Source organism: Stegodyphus dumicola, chromosome X1, assembly GCF_044657685.1.
Source record: "Stegodyphus dumicola isolate Sdum_Otavi_A_Nest chromosome X1, ASM4465768v1".
NCBI lineage: Eukaryota > Metazoa > Arthropoda > Arachnida > Araneae > Eresidae > Stegodyphus > Stegodyphus dumicola.
Genome location: NC_140780.1, coordinates 155,186,109 through 155,203,441, shown reverse-complemented (window position 1 = coordinate 155,203,441; position 17,333 = coordinate 155,186,109). Strand labels below are relative to the sequence as shown.

Below are 17,333 nucleotides of genomic sequence, written 5' to 3'. Positions count from 1 at the left end.
TTATGCAGGTCATTAAGCACCCTATTAAGCATTTACTAACAGCATAATTTAAGACAATATTTAGAGCTCTAATTTTATGCAATGTATGGATAGAACTTTTTTAAAAAAACTTACCAAGTTTTATGTACAATTGGTACATGTTAAAACAGAATAATCTCCACAGACATTTCTTTCACATTTTGTACAACTTATCTTAGATTTTTGGTCCTTTGAATTTGGGCAAATAGAGCACCTTTTTCTCTCAATTACTTTCTGTTTTTTAGCAGTAGGTTCTTTGCTCTTGGAAGATAGTTTTTTTGGCAAATGTCGAGAGAGATATGGCACCTCTCTGCTGTGTAGTCTTTCAGCAAATCTGTTGCAAGATCTCTCAAAAACTGACTCTGCTTCCTGTGCTGTAAGGATGGATATTTTGAGCATTGATTGCAGCAGTATTTAGTAGTGTAAAGAACAGAACCATCTGCCATCTTTTGCTGATTTTTGCAGTTGAATACGCTGCTGCCATTTGGTCCACCACATCAACAGCTCCTGTTGTCAAATTATAAAATGTTATTATTTCAGGTTTTTTTTGCCTCACCTATCGTTCGTCCAATAGCGTCATCGTTATGCATTGTGGATAAGAGGTTAACAAATTTGTTTTTTAGAAACATACGACACTAAAGTCATGTCTTTCTGGAATGCAAACAAGGATGAATGCACCTTATGATTTTTACTGTTCACAAACTCTTTCGGTATTTCCCTCTTGTTCATTACTCTAATGGGCACTAGAGTAATGTTTTTCTGAAGGAGATATTTTGCAAGTTCATAACTAGTGTACACTAGAGTAATGTTTCTCTGAAGGAGATACTTTGCAAGTTCATAACTAGTGTACCAGTTGTCGACTGTTACATTTCCCCCAGAATTAAAATTTTCTGTTAACCTTTTGACGACTTCAACTGATGAATTATTTACATGATAACGGGCCTTGGGGCTGAGTACCTGCATAAACTTTTAAATTACATGTAAAGAAAGTTCTTGCATCAACAAGAGCGAAAATCTTTTATTCCATACCTAGCTGGCTTTTTTGGCATGTACTGTCGAAATGAACAGCGTCTTCTAAATGGTTCGAGTTTTTCGTCAATTGTAAAATATGATTCAGCTGTTAAAAATCCTGACAATTATACGCAGATGAGCCAAATACATTCCTTATTGGGGCAATTTTTTTGTCCATTTCTTTTCCCATTGCCTGTTTCTAACATTGTCATATCTTGTGCATCTCATAAGAAACAAAAAAACGATAATGAGACATGGTCCTATGAAATATTTTTATTCCCATTCCATCAGTGCGCCATAAATATCTCACATGCACATGGGAGGATTTATGTTTACCACATAATTATAGTAATCCAATAAAGGCTTTATTTTCGTAGTTTTTTTTTTTTTTTTTAAAGCATCGTATTCTCTCTGAAAGCTGTCACAGATAGTGTCAATATATATATTTGTACAGGTGATGATCATATTCAAGATATTTTCATTCAGTAATAAACTCCAAGACTTGAGGAGAAGTTACGTTTTTGGCCACTCCAACATTTCCAGGTAACTTTAAAATATTTCGCAATAAAGTTCGAACATTTTGACGAAATTTTGTTTCCTTCCAAATTATCTTTCCATCATTTCCAATAACACAATCAACTGAATTAGAATCAGTAGCGTCCTCTTCATCAGACTCGATTTCTTCTTCAAATGACGTATTATGCTCACTAAACCTTTCATCACAATTAGACAATAAATTATCACCTTTGATAGATTCGTCATCAGTCGATATTTCATCTGTAATCGTTCCATTTCTTCATCATATGTTAATCTGCGAGCCATGCTGTGCTACGAACTCAGTGCACTTCAAACTTGAAATTAGAAACACATATACTCGCGCCGGGCCTAAGAGGCCCGAAAAATGGCTTATTGTCTGAATAGAATAAAATGAAATTCCGGAAAAGCGTTCTTTGTGTCAAAGGTCACCTTACACTCACCTAGACCAAGTGTGGTCCATTTCAGTATTAATGGGTAGGGTTTACATAGCTTTTTACAAACTAATTGAGCCTCGGAAGCCCGGCACGAGTAACGCCGGGTTAATGTTTTGTTGGCCATATTCAGCTGACCATATCGTATCTCTTAAATACATATTATTATTTTTTAAGTGCAAGGGAAAATGCAGCAAGAGCATTTAATTTAAATCCTTGTTCATAAAAACAAAAGGGGCGTATTGAGAATTAATCATGTTTACGTCAGATGAAAGTCCAGATGTTAGGAGCGTGTTGTGACCTTACTGTATGTGTAATAGGTGCTAAATTGTGCTGCTGCTTGGTGGCAGTTTCATGGTGGATGGGGATGATACTAATTACCTCTTTTTTATGTTTTAATGTATAAAATTTATCTTTTATAAAACATCTTTCAAAATATAACTTACCAGTATGGATGCACACTTTTAAAATAATTCTACTTTAATTAAACTTAGGAGATAATATAATCAATTAATCAATACTGTTTAGGAAATAAATTATTAACTAACTTTGCAGCAATTGCGCAAGTAATAATAACTTGTATTCGCACTAAATAGATTTCAGTTCATACAACATTATATATATATATATATATATATATATATATATATCTTTCAAAATAATACCTTGATGTTTATTTTCTGAAGGCAGTTTTAAATCATTGTAGACACATTTTATAATTTTATTACCATGTAATTTTTATTTGCATTAAATATTTTAAGAATACTTTAAAGCATATAATTAAAACATTGAAGGAAATCCAAGTAAATTTGAAAAGCCACTAATTTTTGTTATTTCAGTTTATGAAAAAACTTTAGGAAGCTTCACAAAATTACTATTACGTATTACAAAGTTATCTGATTATTGTTTTTCCAAATAAAGGAGTGATGATTTAAACTTGCATTATTAAGTACACATGGCTTTTATATTTTATTTTTATTACTTAAATCAGAATTTTTTTACCGTACTAGTTTGTTAAGAACTTCCTTCTTTGGATATACCAATTAAGACGTATTCTTTGCAGTTCTAATTTTTCAAATTTTTATGACTCTCTTTAAGTACCGTAATTTCGCGCGTATAGTCCGTGGACTATCTGTGTTTAAAATGCGAATTTTTGAAGTTGCGGACTATCCACCAGTGCGGATAATACGCTGGTTGTTCACAGTTAAAATCGTTGAAATTTAAAAAACACGCTGTCGTGAGCTGCCGATGATCAAATATAAAAAAAGTGCGAGATTCCAAGAAAACATTCGTATGTATCGTATCGATAGTAAACCATAGAGCATAGTGCAGAACGAATGAGTAGTAGCAAGTAGAGCTCCTAAAATCCAGGCTGGCGCATCAAGCGATGCCGGGATATGAGCGAAAGAAAGTCTTGTATCCCAGTATCCTTCGCACTGCTTTAGCGCAACTGCCGGGAGGGGGAAAAGTAATTGATGCATCAGCTCGGTTTTTAGGAGCCATAGTAGCAAGTACCTGGAGTACAAAAAAAAAAAAGTGTGATTCGTTTACTTATAAAAGCGTGGTTTGGCAACACCGAGTGAGTGGGGTCGAAGGTCACATTTCATTACCACTTATCACGAGTATAGCACGTTGCACAGTATTTTGTTTTCGTATTTTGTCCTTCATCTTCGATAACGTTGATGAAACATCGCCGGGAAAAAGATGGAAATAGAGAAGCGGGCCGTTGTTGGTTTAATCCTAGTATTCGGTGCACATGGGATTTGGCTACTTTTGGCGACTTTATGATGAGCAATGAAAACGGGTCATATACTATGAATAGTTAATGGGTCATTCAAAGAAAATATATAGTTAAACATAGTATATACTATGTATATAGTATATATACTATGTGTGTATAGTATATATATATATATATATATATATATAGACGTTCTTTGGATCATTTTTGGTGTTGGCGATAATTTTAAAAGTCGCGCCAAGGCTGCACCGTATACTAGGATTTTACCCCGTTATTTTGAAGTGGACGAGAAAGCGGTGAGAAATTGGCGAAACAAAGGATGTGTTTAAAAAGCATGGGAATATTGCCGTATTAAAAAAACGTAATTTCGGACGTATAGTACGCGGACTATCTGACGATTTTTGAAATTTTTTTTATATAAAATCGTGTCTGTGGACTATACGTGCGAAATTACGGTAGTTTTAAAATATGTGACATGGCTGTAGAAAATACTCAACTATAAGCAGTTGGCTTCTACTTTGTTTTAATAACATAAAATCAGTGCAGTTTTCTTTCTGATATGAAGTTATGGTACTCACCATTTATTAAAGATTATTTAAGTTTCTTAATGGGAAGCATTAAAATTTAAAAATATATGATTAGAAATCATTAAGCTAATTTTATGTTTTATTTTCATAAGTTCGAAGGGTAAAGTGCAGAATCGCTCACTTATTTGTTTGGCACTTTTTACAAGAGTAAGAAGACTTGGATTTTTGTCAATTTTCTTTGACTTTTTAAGTGAAGACAGGTCGATGTGTACATGGATAAAGTCAAGGGAGTGCGCAATGCCATTTTTTTGCAATTCTGGGATTTTTTTCAAGTGAAAATAGGTCGATGTGTACGTGGATGCCGAGTATGTGGAATTCTTAAATATGCACCAAGCAGTGGGTGATTTTGCACTTTCGCCAGATTGAAAAATATACTTTTTACATTCACTATAAAAAGAACAAAATATGCAATTTGATACAAATCTTATTAATAATTAATTTGGTGCCATATTGTCATTATCAAATCAACCATATTTACCAAAAATATTCCAGCTATCAAGGAAGTTTCAGTTTTTGACTTTGGTCATTAAACTATATTAGATAATGCTCAGCACTGTATAGTAATTTCCTAAAATGGTACTGAGAGACAAATTAAATTTGACGCTTTCCAGTGGAAATGATTTATATAACTGTAAAAGATTTGTAGCTGCACAAGATCAATTTCGTAGTACTATAAATATTAAAAGAATTAATGAAAGAGATTGTCATATAAAATTCACGAACACCAAACCAGAATATCGCTTATTTTGAAGCTTTTCCCCTGAAATGGTCAATTTTTGGTCCCTCTACCTTATACAGTCAAATACTGAAAATCCACCAACTCCTGAAATCTGCATTGCCTCTCAAAATATAAACATTTAGTTTATAGGTTCCAGAAACCGCAACATGGAGTACGAAATATCGACGAAAAAATACTTACTGGATAATGACGTCATAATTACCGAATAATTAATGAGTCATAACAGAATTACCAAATTATTGACATCATGATAAGAGATTTTTCTCTCCAGTGTGTATTGAGGTAAAAAAGCAGACGATTATTTCAACTCTTCTTTCAAGTTCATTCTTCACGTTGTTGTACTTTCTGAGCTTTGTTATTTCACGAGATTGTTTAGTGATGTTTTTTTTTATTCGGATATTTTGTGGATAAATTTAAGAATATTTTAGATTTCAGCGCTTTTTAATACAATGACAGATAAGAAACGCGTTCGTGATTTTACTGCTTGCAGCGTTGAAAAACATAAACACGTTGCATTGACGGTAATGAAAAAGTGGAAATTCTGCTAAAGATGGAGGCAGGTGCTACTGCTCGGTTTATAGCAGAATCGTATGGAATTGCCACATGGACTGTGTATGATATATGGAACAATAAAGAAAAGCTTTTGAAATTTTATAGCAACAGTGATTCTAACGCCAGAATCTGAAACCGGAAAACTTTACATGAGGCGAAATCGGCAAACCTTGATGCTGTCTTGTACGAGTGGTTCCGGCAGCGGCAGAGTGATAGGATACCTATTTCAGGACTATTCCTTAGAGAAAAGGGGAAGCAGATTCATGCTGATTTAAAAACAGAGGAGCCTAATGTAAATGAACAATATAATCAGTTTATATATGTAATAATAATTTAAGTATATAATTAATTATTGTATTAATGTATATAATAATTTAATTAAATGTCTCTAATACGCCATATTTATTTTGTATTTTTAGTCTAAATATTATCATTTCTGTCATGAAATCCGCAAAATCCTAAAATCTGCACAACTTCTGGTCCCAAGCGTTGCAGATTTCTGGACTTCTACTGTATACAGTTATGCATCATAATATGAAAATATTTTCTTGTTTTTAGTATTATTGAACTATGAACTGAAATATGTCTTTATTGCAAATTAGTGTGCTGTTTAAAATCTTAAAATGAAACAAGCAAACCTAAGCGGAGTTTTAACTTCGTAACCCTTTCCTCCGATATCAAATAACCAATGTAAACAGAAAACGAATATAAAGTTAGTGTATATTTTAAACATCTGTAATGTTAAAAGTGATGCTTGAATAAATTCCTAAAGTTTAAAGAAATGATACTTTTTTTCATTTCTTTTTTCATAACTTTTAGAATAGTTACCTTTTCAAGAAAAGGTAACTATTCTAAAATTATGATCAAAAAATAAGATTCAATTTTCTAAAATAATTTAAACTTAACATTGTTTGCTAAAAAGCAACTTTTATATGTTTATTAGTATAACTGAAATCGAAGGTGATTTGATTCAACAAATGTAACTAACTAAAATGCCAAATATTATTCTCCTCTCATGTCTAAAACATTCTTTTAACTGGTGAGTAATGAAGTTAAATTTTTCAAGATAACAAGGGAGAAAGATGGATTCCTAGGATCCCTAAGAATTATGAAATGATTATATTTTCTATATGCCAACAGTCATGGGCAAAAAAAGAAAGAATATCCGGTACTTTTCGGTTTTGCCGGCGCAACCAATAATGGTACAACTGATGCCAAACGGAATATCCACACTGGTAACCTTTTATGCCTCATTTTCAAAACAAGTTGCAGCCATTTCTTATCAGATTGGTTATTTCTTTCAATACTGGCATACAATTACAAGTTTTTTAAGATAGTACAATTTTATGCCCTAAGGCCATTTGTGGTAATTAAAATGCAATCACACCGCTCACCCAAAGGCGAAAATATAGAAAAGGCAAAGTCAAGGGTTAAATTCATCAATTCTAATGAGAATAAACTAGCGAAGTAAAGCACTGTGGTTTTACGTAATTTCTGAATAAGCTATTTGTATGAATTGAAATAATTCTCGCATTTAAACTTGTATTCCAAATTAAGATTTAACTTGAAATTAATGTAGATAATTACTGAGATAATTAGATTTTTGTAGCGTAGTTTACGTGAGATGAGATCACTTGGGGTCACATGATATGAACCGGAGAATCAGCTAGTTGAACCATGAAAGCATAGTAAATTCTTAAATTAATGTCTTTTTACAAATTTATTGTCTTTTATTTATTGACTTCTTACAAAATTTTAAACGACATTAAAATGCTTATGCCTTCAAAATAAAAAAATTCTTGGAACTAACATTTGTTAACATTTTTAAGTGTATACTGTATGTTGTCACCAATAAAGTCTGCTCGGCGAAATTTGCGGCGGCGAAACGAAAAAGTACCGAATATCCTTCCTGTTTTCCCTCTCCAAGGTTGGATTTTCTTCTCATTTCAAATTTTATGACTAAGAACAAGCTATTGAGTTTATGTGAAATCTTTGCTAGTTAGTTGAATTAGTGCTAAAACTGAAATATTTTTTGTGCCAAATTAAAAAAAAATTATGCCCATTTTAGAAACTGCTTTATTTTTACATAATTTGGTGGTATGGGAGGGTGCTCAGGAACCCACAGCATCCCTCCGGGTTACATGTCTGATTAATTTCAGCCAGAGCCACAATCTCTGATGTCAGTTGAGACTAGTTGTTAGTAATTTCTCATAGTTGGTTAATCACAGCAATTATGAGTTAGATAATGAATGCTTTCCCCAACATGGGAAATAAAGGATATTTGTGCTTTTTGGAAGTTTTACCAATGCTTTAGGGGGTATATAATCAGTTATTCTCAGAACTAATTAGTAATTTCATTTTAAGATAAAATATGTCCATTATTTTCACTTATGTAGTAAATTTACCTAAAGGCATGTGATATTTTTCATAGTATTTTCAGCAACTCTAAGTAACGTTTTCCTTGGCTGACATGTCATTACGTGCAGGGTGATAGTTGGATGAGTAGACAGTAAAAATATTTTTGATAGTGACAAACTAAACATTAATAAGTGGTTAGATGAAGAATGAAAAATTAGAATGTGAATGCATAGTCATGAGATGCCAAAGTAATTGGTGCAAAAAGTAGATAAAATTTGTGTATTTATTAAGGGCAGAAAGACAGTGTATGACTAAAATAGTTAATAGTGTAAAAAAGGAATTTTCCTGTTTAAACTTTAAAATTAGTTAAAATTCATTCTTGGATTGGCATTGTCTTCACAAAAGCCCAGCACATTTCAGTTTGATATTAGAATTTTTTAAATGTTTCTTACTTGCATGAGATTTTCTTATATATTGTAAGATTTTTGAAATCTTGTAACATATTAACCCCTTCGTGCGGACTGTTATGTCTACGTGCCAGCAACGAACACACTCACTTCCCGGCCGACACGCAGGCGTGCCAGAGCGTTTTCCCGTTCAGCCCTGACTGTCACGTATTTGTGCCAGTGTCCTGGAACGTTTTAAAAACTATAATTTCTGCCACAAGATGGCACTGTATGTCCATATGGTTTCAGATACATGTACATTAGACCTACTTGAAATGAGAGAAGCATGACTCACATACACGTATTTTTTATTATATAAACAGAAGGGGAAATAAATGTTTCTGAATGGCGTGATTTATGGCGTCTCTTTAAATTCGCACGTGGTAGTTGTTTATTGTAAGTAGAGAAGTTTTATTTTCACTAAAGCATTGGGTATTTTGGTTTGCAGTTCAGTTTTTAGAAAATAATTAGATCTTGTTAGACATGAATTCTTTCTGTTTTTACCGTTACAATATCGAAGTGTCGAAAATGTTTAACAGAGCATGAAATAACAGAAATGATGCAAAATATTTCAGATATTGATTCTGAAATTCTGATATTCTGATATTGATTCTGAAAGATTAACTGAAAGACATTTTCCAAAATTTTGTTCAGAAGAGACTGATAAGAAAATGAGACAACGATGCTTCGTTTGTTCACATTCCCAGAAAAATCCTCCAAAACGGCAAATGAGTTATTACAAGTGCAAGGAATGTAACATAGGACTGTGTGTAGATCCTTGTTTTCAAATTTTTCATACAAAAAGAGAATTTTAAGTAATATATTTAGTTTTCAGATGTATAATGTTAAATGTCATAAAATGGTGAGTAATGAAAATAAAATGTGTAAAATATGCATTTAAACAAGAAATAAGGTAGTTAAAGTATATATAAAAATGTCTATAAAGCTGTTTAAATACTCTATAGAGCATTATTAAACAATGCTTTGATGCTTCGGAAATTTCATAGATTTAGGCTTAATAGCAAAAAAGCCCCCAGCCCTGGACAGACGCTCGCGTAAGACACTGCCGGCCTCCGCGATAAGCGTGCGTTTGCGCTACCCGGTGCGAAGGGGTTAAAGATTTTGAAATTATGATGAGACTTCAGCTTCAGAATTAAAGGCTAAAACATGTTTCATGTCTGAAGTATGTAGTTATGTGCAGTGGCCTAAGATTTGAATATTTTACACTTGGCCCATTATTTCCTTAAATATTGCTTCTAATATTTTTCATTGTGGTGTTATATATATTTTGATTGAAGTAATTTTTAAGATTTATTTAACTTTGCAGGGAAGGATAACATGTGCAAATGTACTTAGTGATCTGTATGCGATGGGTGTTACTGAGTGCGATAATTTGCTGATGCTTTTGGCTGTTAGTAATAAAATGAGTGAGAAAGAAAGGGACATAGCTATACCACTACTCATGCGGGGTTTTAAGGTAAGTGTTTTCTTGTATTCAGAGTAGTGCTAGTTTCTGTACATAGGGTAGTTATAATGAATTGACACTGGAAACTACAGTGTAAGTTTGAAATTGCACCTCAAACCTCAGGAAGCACGAGTGCTTGCTTCTACTAGCCATGGCATGCATATAGCAGCAAGACTGCAGCTGGTGTATATACCAGACCTATTTTCAGTCCATCATAAAGTAGAAAACAAGGTTCTTTGAGGTTAATTCAGGGCTGCAGAGCCATTCTGTTGGACCATGTCATCTAACAGAAAACATCTTGACCGTGACTAATAAGTAATTGGTTTCATTATCTAAAAAATTGTTATGAATGTTTTGCAGAGTTGTAGCTCTCACACAAATAGGATATGCAATAGCCACCTAATAAACCACCATTAGCTGCATATTCACCACACACTTATTTTCTTGGAGAGTAATTTCTTAAGACATATATTTTTGATTTTCACAACACTGTGGGTGTAGCAATTCTATATACGCTTACTGTGTTTTGAAAACAATGGACAGTGTAGTGTAACTGCAAGACAGTCACTCTCAGGCAAGTGATAGTAAGAAAGTGAATGTGCATTTCAGCAAGGCCTTTGTATAAGATTTGAAATCCTTTTAGTTTTGAATGGTGATTGGCCTAGAACTCTACGCAATGCAGATGACATTGTAGGTTAGTTTTTCAGTGGCAAAGTTTAGAAAAAAATGATAACTATTTTTAGAATAAAGAGGGAAATTACTAATTTAGAGTGTCATATTTTTTATCTTATGTACACACACATATAAATTAAGTTTCAATAAACCAGTAGCTACTTTCTTCTTTCACTTTAGCTCCATCCGCACATAAGGAACATTTTCAATTTTGACTGTATCTTTTTTAAAATTTTAGCCAAGTGTTTTTTAGTTCTGGGCTGTTAGGATTGGGCTGCTACAGTTTTGTCTTTCCTAATTAAAATCTTTCTATATATTAAATTTCTGAATTGCACATTGGTTAGTTCAGAGGAAAGCTGTTTATCATTAGATACCAAGCCTCTGATGAAGATGTCATGGGAATTGTAATTATTATTATTATTATTATTATTATTTTAAGTTGTTTCTCATAACAACTTTAAAAAATAATTTTGTTGTTGTTGTTGTATTTTAGAGTGGTTAGTTGCACTGCTTTGATCAAGTTTCATTTTTGTTTTTAAAATCAGTCTTGCTTTAGTTTTAATTTTACCACAAGATGATTTAATTAAAAAAAATTTACTTATGCCAACTTTACCCAGCAGTTGCTTACACTGTTTGGAACGATTTTCATTTTTGTGTACTTTACTGTATCTGAATATTATTTTTGAATTTTCTTTGACTTTTTATTTTATTAGCTTTATATTCCTGATAGGTTCTTTTCATTCTAAATTTGTTATAAGTGGTTCTTATTTAAAACTTACCTTCACTCTTAATGATGTAGCTGGAGATGCAGAGCAATGGGTCTTTGTGTAACTGCAATTTGGTTTTATTCTATCTTCTTCCAAAATTTCAGCTTTTATATGTGACAGTATTGTCTGAAAAAGAAAGTTTAAAAGAATTAAAAGTTTTTTTGGGGGGGAGGGTAAACACACACCCTTTTTTTTTAATGAGGTTGTATAAAAAAACTGCCACAAAAAATATCTGAAACTTGGAAGTTGGTTTAGTTTATATAGTCCAAGAGCATTTATCGAATTTTTAATATATGAGTGTACATCTTTTTCAAATACTAGAGGTCAACGTCTGTTTTGTAAAGCTGAAGAAAACAATGTAATTAATAATAGAGACAGTCATACATAATGATCAGTTATTAATTATATGCAGAATAAGAAAAATAGTACTTTAAATTTTTCCTGACCTCTCCAAAAATTGCCATATCAGTGATAAAATTAAAAATGGTATTAATTATGTAAATGCTGTAATTACATGATCCATCAAATGAGTTGATTAGAAATATTTGCTCGTTCAAAATAAATTATGAAAATGGACATTTTAACAAAAATTTTGGCATGACAATAAGTTATCTGATTGATTGCATGCACATGGTGGATTAGAAGCTTAGGGCTTTTCCTATGTGTAACTTAACTGGGACCACCTTCTTTTCAAAAGGCCTCCATGAAGGTATCCTTCCTTTGGCTTATAGCAGTTGTGTGCTATGCCAGAATTAAAAATCAGTTGACCAATCATTTGACATCAAGTTAGGCAACATTGTTAACTAAGTGCAGTGATTGATGGTTTTCACTTGCAAAACTGTTTTTAAGGAGCATGCAAGAAGTTCTGTTGTTTAAGAGTTTGTACATCAGAGATGTGATGGTTGATCATTGCAGTGATTTTCATGACATCATTTCTTAAATGTTATACATGTGATTTTTATAAGCATCCAGTCAAAAAAATTACTTTGGTAAAGTCTAGTAATAAATGCCACCCCAGAATTCTTATAGTAATAACTACACAATTTTTAGTAATTGAATAATAATAATTGAAGGATTTGATTTATATATAAATGATTTAAAATGTTTGCTTTTTATTATTATTATTATTATTATTTAGAAATATTCAAAAGAATTGTCATCTTAATTTGAAACATGTCTGAGAGAATTTTTACAGTTCATTCGTCCCTCTCTCTTTCTACTTTTCTAATAGCTTTGTTCACGTTTGAATTAAGCCAAATGATAAATTACATTTGTATAAATAAACAAGTGAAATGTTGTGCAACCTATGCTTAGCAAAGTCTGAAAAGCAGTTATATTTTAGGATTGTGCATATGAAGCTGGAACTAATGTAACTGGAGGTCAAACTATTATAAATCCATGGATGACACTTGGAGGTGTTGCTACTGCTGTCTGCCAGACAAATGAATTCATAATGTATGTATAGTAGTTTTATCAGGGTTTTTATTTTATTTTTATAATCTGTATTTGTCGAGTGGTTACTGTAATTTTAGTGCTGCTAAAACTTTGTGCCAGACCAGTGAATTCATAATGTATATATAGTAGTTTTATTAATTTTGTATTTTTATAATCTGCATTCGTGCAGTGTTTAATATAATTTCAATGCTGCTGAAATTTTATTTAATATTTTTATGAAAGCAAATTGCAGAATAAGCTCATCCAATTTGAGTGAGGATAGGGGAAAAAAAAAAAAAATTAGTGGAAACAATGTCTAGTACGTTATATGTGGTAATTCTTAGAAAAAGAATATGTTGCTCAGAGTTAACTGTGCTTCGTATTATTTCCAGACATTTGATTGTTTCATTATGCATGAAGAAAAGCATCATCTTTTTTATATCTAGAAATCCTGATATGGTTGTTAATGGTTTTGACAAAGTTGTTATTACTGAGTTGACTTTACTAAATTATCTCTGTATCTTCTGAATTTTTTATTTTATGGTTAATCGTTTTTAAAATTGTTTCTTTAAGAAATTAATCTGTTGAAGCGTTTTCATTTTGAAAATGCATTATATGAATTTGATAATTTTGTGGCAAGTGTTCAATTTTAATTTCTACACAAATTATTTCGTGTTTGTATTATTTTGAAATGAGCTCTTATATGTGTTTGAATATCTATATGCAGTTAAGATTGCCAACAGTAGTTCAGCACCTTATAATTTTTCAAGCCTTTGTAATTTAAAAAAGAGGTATATATATATATATTCAAATTAAATCTTTCATTCCTGGAGCAGTAATAATAGTTTTATGAAATCTGTCTCTGTCTAGCAGAACCTATAATTTTGTGTGTTCTGCATTGTGTATCTTTGAATGTCATCTGATAGGAGAATGAGGAAACTGAAGTGGTGTAAGTTATTTCTGCTATTTCATTTAGTTAACTGCATTACTACTACTTTTTTGTTGCTGATAGTTAACTTGCCTACACGAAAATCAAACAAAAAGCCACGCAGAATCCTCCACTAGTAATTAACACTTGGCTATAAGAAAGTTATATTAAATAAAAAAAATTTTACTGCTAACTGCCAGCATTACTGCAGGAATCTTATTAATGTTCGAGATTAAATCTCATTTTTCCAGCCAACAGTAACAGTAATTCAGGCAATACTTTTTTTATCGCCAACTCCATAGAATCACTATACTGAAGTGTTTTCATGAATCTGGCTATTATTTTATCTTCATACATCTGTAAGTAACAAGCATCTTGAATTTAAATTAGTCTTTGTGAAATTAAACCAGCATAGAGCATCTTGCTATAGAAATATGCAGGCTAAGTCAGAATGAATCATTTTCTTAGATTATAGCAAGCAATGTAATTTGCACACATTTACCAGTGTTAAATCAAACTTTGAAGTTTCTTGTCATGCATTACAGAGACTACCAAGATCCTTTTGTCATGTGGCACTCAGTCTGTACTCCAAAGGAACAAACAACAACAGTCTTCTTTCAAATTCATCAGATGCCATTCCATGGGATTTTGTTGGGGGGGGTCCTCCCGAGAAATTTATCCTTGCGCCCCATACACCACATGTATTGTTTTTGTGCTGCTATTACCATCCAACTTTGAACTCTGTTAAATTTCAAATTAAACCTTGCTGGCTATTTTATGGAAAAGTATCAAGCAGTTTAAAAATGTCTTAGGTATTGAAATCATTTGTGCTTTCTGAAATAGTACTAAACTGCATGTATGTTGCGCATGATCACATTTATGTTTAGAACTTAATCCATTTGTTTAAAAAGTGTGAAATTTAGATTAATAAATGGCTTAATTTAGTATTAATTTCTAGTAATGTATTTTCCATGCAGCCCAGATAATTCTGTAATTGGAGATGTTTTAGTCTTGACCAAACCTTTGGGCACTCATGTTGCTGTAAGTGCTCATCAGTGGCTTGAACAACCTGAGCGATGGAATAGAATCAAACTGGTTGTTAGTGAAGAAGATGTACAGAAAGCATATCAGAGAGCCGTGGATAGTATGGCTCGATTAAACCGAATTGGTAATTTTTTTTTTTTTTAGAACACTTAATGTAATGCCATTTTGCATTTTTGTTACTTGATGTTTGATATTTTGGTTTGTAATTATAATAGAGCCTCTGACAGTTATCTGCATGTGAAGAGATGTTTGCAGAGGATTTTATATGAAAAAACTGTCTTGCAGTTAACTTATGATAGAAAAACTTGAAACAACCATTCGGCAGAATGATCTGTACCTATTATAGCTAAGACACAACTTCCTGAGTTTTGAGTCATAATTTGTATCATTGCTTGAAACTTGGAATACTAGAATTGTAAAGAATAGTATTACTATTTTATGGTCCCTAATTTTGCAGCTTATTTGCAGACATAATGTAAAAATATTAAAGGAGATGATGGTACACCAATGAAAATTTTTAAAGCATTTTTAGTGGTTTCTTTGAAGTTAAATATAGCAGGGTGCCAGAGGAACTTGAACAAAATGTTCTCGTGGTTTATGACAGTAATGAAACTAAGCAGTCATTGCCTTCTGGCTTGCAAAATTCTCATTTGATGAACTTATTGCTAATTTGAATTAGATTCTTAAACAGTGGAATATTTTTACTTGTAGTTAAATTTTAGCAACTTGAATTTATATCATCCAAGCTTTTTGAAGCCTTTTAGCAAAGTGAAAACATACTTCGCTGGCTATTTCTGGTGCACCTTTTTGGCACCTTTGGAGTGGCTAACCTTTTGGGACGAGTACCTCTATCTGTATGCCAAAATCTAAAACAGTTTATAAAAAGATTGTCTTGCATGGCAGTTTAAAATCAACTCAACCAGATTCACATTTGCTGTCATTTGAGAACAGACATGGCAAGATGTAAAAGTGCTAGAGCAAGGCAACTCAGACTCTGACCATGCTTTCTTGCTTTATTATTGTGCTGGCATGAGGTAAAGCCACTTTCCAGCACTATTATATTCACTAGTGTTTCAGTAGGGTTTTTATAAATTTTGATACAGTTCATGAAGACATTATTTTTTCTAATTTTAAAAATTTTCAATAATCTCCAAGTGCCACTGTTAAAACTCCGTTGTGCATGCTATGGGTTAGCCTTCCATGTGCTAAGTCGACAAAAAATACCATAATAATCATAGTGTTGAAGGTACAAATATAGAACCACCTTCTTCAGCTGCCGAAAGGCAAATGACAAAAGTTTGAACTTTATTCAGTTGGTAACAGTGGGAGGAACAAAGAAGATATTTTAGTGCCATCTGTAGATGAAAAATTAAAGCTAATCTTTTGTCATCTTTCACCGAGTATAGCTTTGTTTTTGGAGAATGGTTATATGAATACAGCAAAGCGAATGCCTTTATGGAGGATTTTCTGAGGTGAACAGGCTCATATTTGTTTTAAAACACGAAAACTAAGTGCAACCAGTCAACTCATGGGTTTGAATGCAGGTCAAACAACCAGTATTCATCAGTCTTAACCATTCAGCCACTGGTGAGGTTAAAGAGTCTGTGTGTATTCTTGTGTAGCATACACCCTGAACCCTACACTGAAGACGAAGTAGCGAATTCTTGCTGTCTTTAAAAATAAATACTGTGGAAGAAAGGTTTAAAGAACCTTTTTATAAAACAGATGCACACATTTCATGCTCTTAAATGGCCACCATTTGTGGCTGTGTAACAGGAAAATATGATTGTAACAAATCACTAGTAAATTAAAGAGTTCTAACGACTGGCTTCTTAGCTTAACTAATGCTAAATCAACTGCACACAGCAAAGCCAAGCCGAGAAATATCAGTATAAACTGAAAAGTGTCTAACACCAACCTGGAGAGCTAATATTTTAAACTCGCAGCATAAAACTCGGAACTGAGTCGTCTACTGCTTCTGAAACACATTTAGAATTTGAATCTATGTCATACAAAATTTACATTGCAGCAGGAAATTGAAATCAAGAAGGAAAGAAAAGAAAACTAAAAATAACTGGTTAGAATAAAATAAATCCTTACGATGTATGAAAGAATGAAGCTGTGCAACTATCAAATAATCAGAACAAATTTTAATTCTGTAATATTAATTGCTGTGTTAACCTGTAGGGAAGGGGTATGAGTCTTACCTTTTACTTTCAGTAATAATTGTTTCATTAAATGCTAACTAATGTTTGAATGGCTAAAACAGCAGAACTCTGCCGAGTTTGATACGGGCTCATTTTTTATACTGTAGAGGGCAGAATATACGAGTTTTCGCTTTTATTCATGATAACCATCTTTTTCTTTTGAACTAGCTGGGTTTTCGTAATGTAGATCAGCAGTGAATTAGGAGTCTTCGAGTAATTTTAATGCTTGCATATTCGATCAGTTGCTATCATTAAGCATCTAAAACTCGATTTTTCTCATCATAATTTTAAAATAATCCTACGAAGATATTTTAATGCAGTGTAAACACAGTGGCAGCTATTGTGTTAAAATATCATTGTAGGTTTTTTAGGTTGTTGAACATTTACTGGGAACTG

General features: G+C 32.4%; 1 pseudogene across 1 annotated transcript in view; it reads left to right on the top strand.

The window, feature by feature from the left end:
- Window positions 1–17,333, top strand: part of LOC118180904 (inactive selenide, water dikinase-like protein) — a 33,698-nt pseudogene that overhangs the window by 9,952 nt on the left and 6,413 nt on the right. Inside the window, exons 3-5 of the transcript XR_015038799.1 lie at window positions 9,748–9,897; window positions 12,667–12,779; window positions 14,664–14,854. The product of XR_015038799.1 is annotated as an inactive selenide, water dikinase-like protein (transcript). The remainder of the gene's footprint in view (window positions 1–9,747; window positions 9,898–12,666; window positions 12,780–14,663; window positions 14,855–17,333) is intronic.